We start from the raw sequence: 12,698 nt of genomic DNA, 5'->3' as shown, positions 1-12,698 counted from the left end.
TCGATTAGGAGGTGTTCAACCGCTACATACTTCAGACTTTAACCTCCTGGGACCCAGCCCATTGAAAATGTCCTCTGTAGTGGACATTTTTGTTAACATGCATCTCCTTTGACTCTTTTGAGCTACTCTATCAATCCCTGATGTACTGTACAGAGGACATCCTGGTCTTTCCAGTGATATTTCATTGGTTAAAATTGCATGCTGGGAAGTTCCTCTTTCTTTTCATCCAAAATGGCTGGCATACCAAAAACAAAATGTTATAGAAGCAGGAGAAGTCAAATATTGTTGAATAATTGTCATTTTTACCATGAAAATCATACATGTTCTTGTTTATTAACATGTGAGGAACCATATAAATAGTTCTGAAAGCAATTCAATAATTCAAGTTTTCAAATAACAGCCCTTTCATAAATGTCCATTCTAGTGGACGTCAGGACCATCTTTGTGGACTTTATGACTCAATATTGTTGCAGGAGACGGAACTGAAGCAGACATTTTCTGTACCAGATAGTTAAGGGAGATTAAGATGTTGAACTCTCAGATGATGAGCGAGATGAGGATTTCACACCTGGGATAGAAGAGGGTCAAGAAGAAGGGGGGGAAAGATGCAGGAGGCTCCATGAGCGCAAGATACAGACAGAGAGACAGATAGGGACGAGCTGGAAAGACATGGCCCTCTGTGGGCCAAGAGTAGCACGTATGTCTTATTGTTGTTTTTATTTTAAGTGGAGCCATGAAAAATGAGAATTGCCTCAGGAATGCAAGCTTTGTTTCTATGAGCATGGTCAAATGGAGACCACATCCATCAAACTAGTCAAGATGACCCTACAGCCCGTGCCGACTGGAGTCAATGAGGTACTTTCCCCACTACATTGACTACAAACTCTTTGAAGATCTGGAAAGGTTCACCAAAAACCAAACTAGTTTTTTAGTGACCAAATAGATAGCAATGTTCAGATCAATTACATATTCATGTTTTAAATAAAGGTGAATGTATTATTGTATTCATGTCACTCTATAACCATGATATGTTACATAGTCTATCTGTTAATTTTGGCTGTCTTTTTAAACTAAAATGGTCCCGACATCCTCTACAGTGGACATACTGTAACATTTACAAATTAAATTAAAAAAGTCTAAATTGCAAGATGTTTTTTTAACCCTAAATAGGTAGGAAACCAACAAAAAAGGAAATTGGAAGACACTTTTTTTCCTCGGGTCCCAGGAGGTTGCCTTTAATATAGCATGTTAACTACTCCGGTGGGACGAAATGTGCATAAGCAACTTTATTTAATAATAATTCATTATGTTATTAGGTTTAGGCACCAAACCTATGTTGTTAGACTCATGGTTGTGATTCAAATACGTATCCCTAAGTGTTTTATTTAAAAAATGTAATTACCAAGTGACATATGCTTAGGCAGGCAACTCACAGTTGACTTAAGATTTAACACAGGATAAAAATGACGCAAAAGGAAAACCAGCCTCTTGGCTAACGTTTATTGATGTGAAGTGTCCCTATTAAATAAATAAATCAAATATCATAACTATAAACACCATACCTATGATACTGATGGCCTCTAATAACGGCCAGTCAATCATGTGATGCAACATACCATTTCTACTCGGTGCAACTGAAGTCTGATCATATCAAGAAATTGATATTATATGTTTGAAATATCCCCATTGGGGGAGGATTCATGTCACATACCTCTGTGCCAGATTATTGTGGAATGATGTTTGTTTTATAGGACATGAACACATATAAATATACACATTGTTTACCATTAATAACTAAGTAATTTATCGCCACTTCCCTACCTCTCCCAAGGTAGGGTCATCAGCCTTGTAGCCGTCGAGCTTCTCCTGAAGCATCTGAGCCAGGACTGCACAGTCTTTGTAATCCCTAAGCCGAGACACAGCATCACACAAAAACTGCTTCATTTACTGCTGCAGTGCTTCAGACAAGCAGGTTTTGTGACAGTACCACAGAATACAACTTGTTAGATAAGTATGAAATTAAGAATAGGCAAATTCAAAATACTGGTTCACTCTGCAGGTTAAGGTGAATAAGCCACACAGAATTGGCTTTGCATGTGAGTAACTTCAAAGAAAGGAAAGTAGGCTGGACATCCTTATAGATATCCACTCATTAAGAAAAAATGGCAGAGGCAAGAGACACCAAATGCACTAATGCTATATATAAAAGTTCATTAACATTTGTAACATAATGGCAAAAAAACAAGACAATGCAAGAGTGTTGCTGGGCTCACCCTCTGTAGCGGACTCCAGGGTACTCTTTGAGCGTGACACACAGGGTGGCCATCTGCTCAGCACAGCGCTCCAGCATGTTGTTCTTCACGTCAGCCTTGAAGGGGCTGTAGAAGTCCTGAAAGGCATCAGTTTTGTCCAGAGAGAAGACCTGACAGAAGACATGACAGAGACACAAACATGAGATCTGATCTCAGCTGCTTTCTGCTGCCCAACACTTCAACTCTCACACTCTGCACTTTTCGTCTACAAAGAGCTTAACCTGCATTTATTGAATTGATCTATTTGCAGAATTTGAATCATTATTGTTCTTCTAATAATTTGTTCTCTATTTCTCTTGCACAATATAAAACAAATTGCCTGGTATCAGTGGTGGATGTTGGAAAATATTTTAGGTGGGGCTGTGGAAATGGTGACCAAACAATACTAGGGGGGTCCGGGGGGGGATGNAGTGTGCTATATAAATCAAATGTATTATTATTATTATTATTCAATTGTAATAAAGCACTGCTCGAAAATATCTCATTGGTCAGAGAGCTGTGGGCATACTGCTGCCTTTTGCAACATCCTACTTGTGTGAGTATGCCCACAGCTCTCTGACCAATGAGATATTTTCGAGCAGTGCTTTATTACAATTGAATAATAATAATAATAATACATTTGATTTATATAGCACACTTTAAAAACAACGTCATCTCAAGGTGCTTCACAAAGCTAAAAGGAGAAAATAATAAAATTAAAAAATCTTCCCGCGCCCCCCCTGCAGTACCTCCGCGACCCACCAGGGGCCAACAGTTTGAAAACCACTGGGTTAAAAATTAAACGATTAAACTCACTAGAATGGAAATGTTCAGTTTAACATGAATAACAGCCATTGCAAAAGACAATGTTTGACTTTTTGCATCCGAGAGTACGCTATGGTCCGCTAGGGTCTTTGTGACATACATTCTGTCATCCCAGGGTGTACGCAAAGGCTCTTTGCAGACGTGGAAAGTGGTGGCATAGTAATATAATGCGATTGGGTGGTACACCTAGTCCAAGAGGACAACATAAACCGGACTACTACACATCCATGGCAGCAGCCCATATACTTGTCCGTTTGATAGTATAACCAAGACTTAAGCCGGCAAATCTTAACAAGACTACAAACTTAAGTTGCTATGGGCACGATGTTAATATAGCAATGCAATTAATACCGTGGAATGATTATTTTTCTTAACAGTAGCAATACAATCACTTTTAAAACATAAAATGGGTGTCACGTTTTGTGGCAAATATTTACATTACATTATATATACTTGTAATAATGGGGATAAAGTACTGGAAGCGGGTTGTAAATTGAACCCCTTCAGGGTTATTTTAGACCTGTTCACCCAGTCAGGGGGCATTTCGTAATAATGACCTGCTCTCTGTACATTATCCCTTTAACAATAAAGATAGGCAGAACTATACATCTCCTCAACAGCAAAGCATTTACCCCCCAAATACTATACTCTCTCTTGTGACACTTGATGTCTTTCTGAAGCACTATACTAGTAACATCATCCATTATTAATCACGGCCCAGCATACACAAGCGATCTTAAGGCGGCCCAGTCCTCTAACACTGAGGCCAGCTGAAGGGTGGAGGGGTTCAGCCCTCGCTATGCTTTAGCTACTAACCCTGTTATATAAATGCTGCATCCCAGTTACGCAATCCCTCTCTGGGGATTTTATAGATCCACTCCGTTGCTACATCTCAGATTATGTTTTCTGCAGCCCCATGCACTGAGGCAGGGGGATATAACATGCACCATGCCTTCAACTCAAGCAGCCTAGAACAAAGCATTACGTAATCTTCAAACAAACCCTCTCACAACCTCACAGAGATGTATAAACAAAAGTCTTATGTCATCCATTGAACTACTTTTTTTCCTGCGATGCTTAAGATTATACGGGATTTACTTTCAGCATAGCAGGGGTAGAGAGTGTCGATGTACATTGTCTTCGCTGAATACTGAAGTATGTCTTTGATATGCAGATATTATTTGATGTATATATGATGTCAAGCTGAGTTGTGTGTTTTTTGGACCTTGTGATACGCACCGGTGCGATAGGTTAAACCTCTGCACCAATCTCCTGCCGTCAGCCAACCAGATCTGCAGGGAGGTAACAGGAAGGGTGTGGTCTAGTGTTACCATGGGAATAGGAGGAGATTCTCCATCCTCTTGCACAGATGGTGACCTGACCACTACTCTGGGTGCAACACTGGGGATGGACAGGGATACAGATAAAAAGATTAAAAAACAGTTAAAAGGGCATACAGCATATGTACTGTGTATTTTTATAACAGTCTACTCCCAGGTGTAAATGGTCAACATCTCAGGTTAAATCGTTTGTGGACTCTCTGGAAAATTGAGTATTCCTACAGAGAAATGTTGAGCCTCTGACTTCATCAGGACTGTGTGCTATGATTTGCCTGTGGGTGTTTTGATACCTGGATTTAGAGGGACACCTAGTGGTAGAAAGTAATATAATATATTGGGACTTAAAACTAACACTACTTTTTTTTTAAAGGCAACTCAACAGGTTTATTATTGGTTATATTATTATTCAAAATTTGGTAAACCTTTACATAAAGGTTGTGTCTATAAGGCATTTTAGGCATTCTCAAGACATTATAATGCATAATTTTACTGAATTGACTGTGCTCTGTTAAGTCAAACAACGCCCCAGAGGTGTTGTAAACTCACTGTAAATTGCAGGTTCTAGAGGCTTCTTGCTTAATAAAAGGTGTATGAAACTACAGTATAACACAATTTAAAAAAGAACATAGATCTTCAAAAAGGCCAAAGATAATTCACGTTGCAAACCAAGACTCAAATCCACACCAAATCTAATGGGTTAATCTGTGGTTGATGCTACACCCTTCAATGGAGTGTCATGAATTTTTTACTTTTAATTTTCAGTCATTCTGATGACAAAGAATGGAACAAACACAACTAACATAACCTTATTAGAGGTGGTACATTTCATGAGTTACGAGCAGTGTTTTTTGCTGGCTGCAAGTATCAGAAAATCACATACAATGCTGTATGCTCACAAAGTCAAGCTGTTATTGAGGTTTATTAGACATTATTCCATTTCAGAAACGTTGAATTTATTATACGTTATAATACATAAACAGCTGTTTTCTATATGTGTTCATAACAGACGAGAGTCATTATAATGTGCTGTGAAACTGAGGAGTCAATGCCTTTTTTCAAACCGTTATCCCTTCGGCATTGAGTAATAAATAATAAATGCTAAACCTATAACACATTATGTCCAACACTTATAAACCTTGCTATATAATGACATGTGTGATTAAAGACTTTAATAAAGAGTAATTTGAAGGCTTATATATGCAGCATAATGTCTTACGAATGTGCACAGAATGCTTTATATACATGACCTTCATATAGTGTTACAGACAATTATTTATTTTCAACATAGTTAATACTCCCGAATGTAACCTTTGTAATATTTTCACAACATCGATCTCTTACCTGCCGAGTCGGTATCCTCGGCCGCTGAAGGGATGAAAGGTCTTTCTCCTGGGGACATAATTTTCCTCCGTCAGGTCCTCCACACTGATCTCCAGCTCCTCCTCCTCTGCTCTGCTCCCCCACTCTGCCGGAAGCTCCCTGGGAAAGATAAAAGACCGGAGTCAGATACATCAATATGACAAATGAGCACTAACGAGCATTATGCTTGATCTATCTTATGTCGCCTGGTTGTAGTCTGTAGGAACTGCTCATTTCCCTTTGGGGACCTATGTTCGAACATAATCGAACCAAGGACACGTATTATGTTACATTGGAGTGAAATACTTATAGGTACATATAGGGTACAGCTCTCGATAGAAAACAATGCATGCATAGAGAATGGGAACATTTTCTTATAGAGTTTGTCAGCATTTGTTAATTATTTTAAAGATAAAATCAGAAAATTGGTCATTCACCAGCTAAACATTATCTGAATTCCTCTTTTTTTGTTATAGAAACACGCTGATTCTTGTCTGGGGTCAATCTGAATAAAAATGCGTTATCCAAATGTTTTTTGCAACAATTCTCCAACCTAGGTTTATTCACTGTGGGAACCCCAATTATCATATTAATAGTTGAGGACAGGAATTTAAACAACGTAATACCAGTCTTCAATAAATAAGAAAACGAGAAAGAAAGAAAGTGAGAGAAAGCGAGCCAAAATTCTACTTAATTCGATATAATGTAATGTAGTCAATTTTTTATTAGCTGTGACCAGCAACTTTATTGCTTTTCAAAATTGGCATGGAGGTCAAGTGTTTGTGAGGATGTGTGTGTGCCGGACGCATGAACACCTGGATGCACTCAGTCGCATCTATTGTGAATTGTTTTTTTCACCTTAGACATTGCCTTAATAAGTCACTGATACCTATTTCAGTGGTTTGTGATGAACAGAAATATAATTCTGAAATGTGATTTCTCAATACAACCCTGAGCCAACAGAAACATCCAGTAATAAAACACAATACCGCAATAACATTTTTTGACATCATAATAATAATAGCACTGCTTCGTTATTTGCTTTTGAACGACTGGAGAAAAATATGTATCGCAATATCGGACCATTGCCGGTGGCATCTTTCTGAGAAATATTCAAATTATTTGCAAAAGTACAAGTACTATTAATACACTGTGAAAATACTCTGTTGTATATATTATTATTATTATTATTATTATTATTATTATTATTGTATTATATTATGTGTGTATACAGTGGGGCAAAAAAGTATTAAGTCAGCCACCAATTGTGCAAGTTCTCCCACTTAAAAAGATGAGAGAGGCCTGTAATTTTCATCCTAGGTATACCTCAACTATGAGAGACAAAATGAGANCCATTTAAGACCAACGCATTTAACAGGCAATAAGAGTTAACATAATAGCATGGCTGTTAATTATACTGGAAACTGAAAAGTGTTTGTAACACACAGTTTAAAACCGACAGATGCAAACAGCATTCTGTTGATTAAGGATATATATATATCTTAATTTGTCTTATAATTATTTCATAATTGTATTATGTTTTTTTTTTATTCATATATTATTTTGCCCTAAAAGGACTTTAGTTTAGCAGTACAATTGCACTATCCCATAGTTTGAATCATGCTAGTTTGTATTATTGTGCTTTTCCTCATTATTTTTTTATTATGGCCCGTGTCTCCTGAGATTTGAGATCCCTCAGTTTTGGACGTGATAAATGAAAGTCTCTTTCTAGGGTTTTTGCATCGCAGACTATAATTGAGCACAATAACTGCAATGACTTTCCCAATTAGGCTTGAGGTTGGAGTTAAGTTAGAGGGACTGTCAGTTTAAGCTATGGGCAATGGCTTTATTGCTCACTAACCATCATTTCTTTAGAGCCCATGTGCTAATTACTCTGGATGGTCCCAGAGACGGAGATTATAAATCCATTAGCACCCAAAACCTCGTGGTTCCACAGTGCAAACACTGTAATTTTGTAGTACACCCAAAAACCAAACTTTAAGTACCAGAAGCTAGATGAAGGGAAACAGATTTGCAACAGCATGTGTACTTCTTAGACATCCACTGTAAGGGGAAGCCCAGCGTATATCAATCAGCAGCTAAACCGAAACACAGAGTAAACTAAACAGGACAGAACATTAACTGTCAGGGGAAAATGTCTCATCAGTGGTCGATGGTTAGATTCAAACACGACCTGTTTATATTACTGTCAACTTAATGTATTGTAATCATACATGATCAACACACCGTTTTCATACTTTGGTTTCTATTTTTATGCAAGTTTGGTAAATCATTTATTGTTATTAAAGCGCATTAGAAATATCGAGGGAGCGACGCGGTCCGGAAGAATGAAGTGAATTAGAAAAATACATAATGCCTGTTAACTGCGTTTAAAGAAGGCAGTACAAAAACCGGAACCCATACGGGGGTGCGTGTGAAGGCATCTCACCCTTAAAGTAATTTATTTCAGGGAAACCGGAGGGCAAAGGTGGAATTCTTGAGAAATTCAACAAGGATAAGGGAGCTTTAGGAATTCTGCACGCAGATTACCTTTCATTCCATCCTCACATTATCCGACAACACACAGTAGAAATATAGCTCAGCGACAAAAGAGCGAGATTACCCTCCGACACAGAAGAGTGCAAAACAATTTTTAAGAAGTATGGCGATTATAGGGGAGCGAACAAGGAGAGAGAGGCAGAGGAGGAGAGAGGAAGAGGGGGGGGGGGTCAACACAGTATAGGAGCGATTCAATGTGTGCTTTCAAAGGGGGAGGCAAAAAAAGAAGCTCGTCGTTCATGAAGTGTACTGTCACTGTCGTGTGGGGGACCCATGTTAAAACAGTAATTAAAACAGTAATTTCATATTAAACACAATTTTAAAATGAGCAGATGATTACTGATTGGTTCTCTTTAGGTGACAGTTTATTGTTTACACTGTTGGTTATGATGCCTTGCAATAATTACTGACCCTGGGTCAGAGTTTGACCCCCTTCTGGCTTAACTTGTTTGGTTGTTTTGGTTTGTAACTAACTGAGTGGCATCACATCCGCACTGGGATTTCCCCCCCTCAATTTTCTTACCCCAAAACCAAAACACAGAAGGGGTTTAATTAATGTAGTGTAGCTGAACCATCATAATGCTGGAGCAATATGACTGAGCAAATTGGCAGATTTACATCATTACAGAGAAAAAAAGGAAACAACATTGGTCCGATTGGGTAAACCACACATTTATTTATTTGTCAGCCCTCAAAATATGATATGCCATAAATGAATAGCTGCAATACAATGTTTTCTTCAATTTAAAACATCTTATATATTACATATAATGCAACAAATATAGCACAGATTATAAAAAACAGCAATTTCTTAATAAAAACATTGAAGAAACACATATATATTATTTAAACCAAAAGACATCCCTCCCTCTCTTTCACACCAACCACACTGGACGGAACCCTTTTGACATTTTGTGTATTTTCATTTTAAAGGTGTCTGGTGTTTGCATGTGTGGGCACATGTGTGTTAAAAGACAGTGAAGTGAAGGTGTGAAGGTGGCCTGTGTTTAGCGTCCAGACCTGGCAGATTGTGACCTTATCAATGTGAAACTCTTAAGATAAATTATTCATAGCACCTGTTTGATGTCTCCGGCCAAAGAATGACAAAGGTGTAAGATTTAAGATCCGTCTCAAAAGCCATGAATATCAGCCGCTGTGCTACCTGTCCTTTTTTTAAGAGGAGAAAAAGAGATGGATAGGCTGCATTTCAAACCATGAAAATGAACAATTTGTTCCCTTACAGGAGGTGCAGACGAGAGCAGCCAGAGAACAGCCAGAGATACAGTACAGTAGTAAGTGCACGCTAATCTTCATTTGTAAATATATTAATAAAGCTCAACATGAACTCAATGTACCAGTTTCAGTATGCACAGTGTGGTTTCTGTCTTAATGTCATGTGACTCACAGGTGTCCAGTGATTATGTCGGTCACTGAAGCAGGCCACCCACACTGTCACTGCCGGCTTTATCCTCACTTTAATTTGAAACTTGAAGCAGAGAGTTTGACTGATTCGGCGGAGCTAACTTTGCCCTTTTGTAACCAAGTTTGTGTTGTGTGTCTCCTCACAGGCAGAGAGCAACATGGCGGCCAGGTGTTCAGAAACACAGCGGGACGTGTCGGTGTGGTGCAAGGATTGACACTTGGATGAGATGTAATTTATTGCGAGTGCTGTTTGATTATAAGACGTTGATGGTGATACTACTGCTTAGTATGAGCGTTGGCCCACTTGACATGACAGCCCTGCAGTGACAGGCTTATTGTACTTAATCAAATACGTATGTGGTAAATATAACATCAATTGTAAATTAATAGTAACTCTTAATAGATTTGAACAGGCTGCCCTCTCTGGATTGTATTGGTCTGTTAAGATTTGTTCTGTTCACTAAGTACATTTCTGGAGTGTGTGTGTTTATCAAGTACTAACACAAACTACTCAGAAATGAATCCAAGCATCATGGAACTAAAATGTGTTCTCAATGATTTGTTTTGGAAAAAGACCATAGTATGCCTATTCGCAAAATGACAGCTGATATTTTTCGTAGCTAGAGGTCAACATAATACACTATAAATAAAACAAATAAGAGTAGGACTGATAATAATGATGATATATACAGATGTACTGCACATTAGTTTGAATTATGTGTGAGCGCGCTGAAGGAGAGGTAAGGAGACACTCTCACAGACGCTTTCACACATGTTTGTGTGTTTGCTTGACTCTCTCTGTGTGTGTGTGTGTGTGTGTGTGTGTGTGTGTGTGTGTGTGTGTGTGTGTGTGTGTGTGTGTGTGTGTGTGTGTGTGTGTGTGTGTGTGTGTGTGTGTGATAGCCAAGTCAGTTTCCCCTCAGATGTTCCCTTTGACCCTTGACCCAACAGTTGGGGTCAAGCCCTGACAAATGAGATGGTCGAGTTTTGGCCAGAACTGCAAACATTCCACAACAATCTTCTGTCCTCCTCCTCCTCTTCCTCCCCTCTTCTCATATCCGTCATTCCAGTATGTCTCCTAGACGAGAGGAGGGAGAAAGTTCTCATTACACGAAAGCATGTTTTATTGAATTTGCTGTAGGAATCTTAAAACAAATTAAGAATTACGGCATCGGTTAAATTTAATATCCCCAACATCTGCCTTGTTTACAAAAGGAAAGGAAACAAAGAGAGTATAAACATAGGACAAACATATGTGTTAAAGATTGAGGTTTTATAGCCCTGCATTTTGAAAGCACACTGTGTGTGTTTGGAAAGCTTGTCAGTGATGTCAAGGATGAGAAATGTTGCAGTGTGGTTTTTTTACACACACTGCTGGCTCTAGCATTTCCGGCAACATTTCTCACTCTGCCTCCCTCACACCATCCGCTCTGCAGCAATATCCACACATTTTTCCATCCTTTCACTTCTTCCCCTTCCTCCCCTCCCTCCCTCTCTGTTCACCTCGTCTCCACTCTATGACCACTCTTGCTCCTGTTACCCTTCCTGCACCACCCTGCTCAGCCTCTCCCTCCCTTCGCTCACCTCCCAGCGCATTCACTCACTCCCCCCTTCTCCCTTTTTCCTCCACCCACTATTTTCTCTGATTTTCTAACCTGTCGTTCCACAGAATGCTACCACCTGTGTCTTTAGAGGCAAAAAGGGGGGGGGTATCGGAATTCCTTTTTGGAAAGCTGGTTAAGGTAAGTGGCACCCTCTATTAAAATGACACAGCAAATGATGGTGCTGCCAGTTGTGTTTCTGCATTACGGGGTTTTTTTTTTCATGGAATGACCCCGGCTTCCTAAGCATCACCACCCTCTATCAAAGCTCCAGCTACAAGTCACTGCTTTAAAAACACACGCGGTCACCATTGATGAACGTCAGCAGAGCAACCTCAGTGCCACAAGGGAGCCTGGAGACCAACAAAGCCGGCTGATACAGTAACAGAGTGGATCATGCTCTTGAAATTGCTTTCATAATGATGTAATATTACTAAAAGGCAATGCAACACAGCAAAGATCTTAATAAAAACACATCAATCTTAATATGTGTGCGTATGTGTTCTTTTCCCCTCTCACTCCCGGTAGAATTGTGATATCATTTGATGTCGGCTGTTGTGTGATTCATCGGAGGGTACAGCTGCTTCACATGGATCTTGGCCTGGACAGGACTGTTTCCTCACAGGGCAGCTGATCACATGACTCAATCACACGGATAGATCTGAGCTCTAATTGGCCGTGCAATGGCCGTCACTGAGGCAAATCTGGGTGCATGTGTATGGCTCTCTGCTTTGAATAGTAAAATGTTGGGTTGTTTTTTTATCTTGCTAGGCAGAAGGGCAGTGAGTTCTGTGTATGTTTATGGGTGGGGAGTAGACCAAGGACTGCTTTAATGATGTACAATGCAAAATAATATGTCATCACGAGTACAATCTGCTATGATCTGCAATTGAAACAATGCAGTGCTATAATGTGCCGCTGGAATGTTAAGCAATGAGTGTAATTTGTGGCTTCAGTTTATCTGTACATTACAGCAAAGCTTTCCTATATCCTCTCTCTTTCTCCCTTCACCTCATGGCCCCAGTTTCACCCTATATTCTTTCCCACCCAAGTTATGTCCATGCATTAATGACCAGTTGGCTTGCTTGTGTGTCCAGTGTAAATAAATAATAAAGCTCTCCTATCATTCTCATAACCATCAGCTTGGTGGGGTTAAAGCAGACAGCAAGCGACAGGCAACAGGGAGAATATGTGTAGGCGTATGTGTGCAATCATGGCCATGTCCATGGTGCAGTTTAGCTGATTGTGTTTACGTCCCTTTCCTCCTCCTCCTCCTCCTGCTCTGTATGTCCACAGGCAAC

The 12,698-nt window shown here is 39.4% G+C and overlaps 1 long non-coding RNA gene across 1 annotated transcript; it reads left to right on the top strand.

The window, feature by feature from the left end:
- The first annotated feature begins 9,153 nt into the window (after positions 1 to 9,153).
- LOC104954225 (uncharacterized) lies at positions 9,154 to 12,698 on the top strand. The gene is made up of 4 exons (XR_799312.1): positions 9,154 to 9,666; positions 9,943 to 10,025; positions 11,466 to 11,821; positions 11,926 to 12,698. It is a non-coding gene; the product is annotated as an uncharacterized lncRNA (long non-coding RNA).

The sequence above is a fragment of the Notothenia coriiceps genome, unplaced genomic scaffold (genome assembly GCF_000735185.1).
Source record: "Notothenia coriiceps isolate Sejong01 unplaced genomic scaffold, NC01 NC01_scaffold00023051, whole genome shotgun sequence".
Taxonomy (NCBI): Eukaryota; Metazoa; Chordata; class Actinopteri; order Perciformes; family Nototheniidae; genus Notothenia; species Notothenia coriiceps.
Note: the sequence above shows the minus strand (reverse complement) of the source record. Positions and strands in the feature narration are given on the sequence as shown.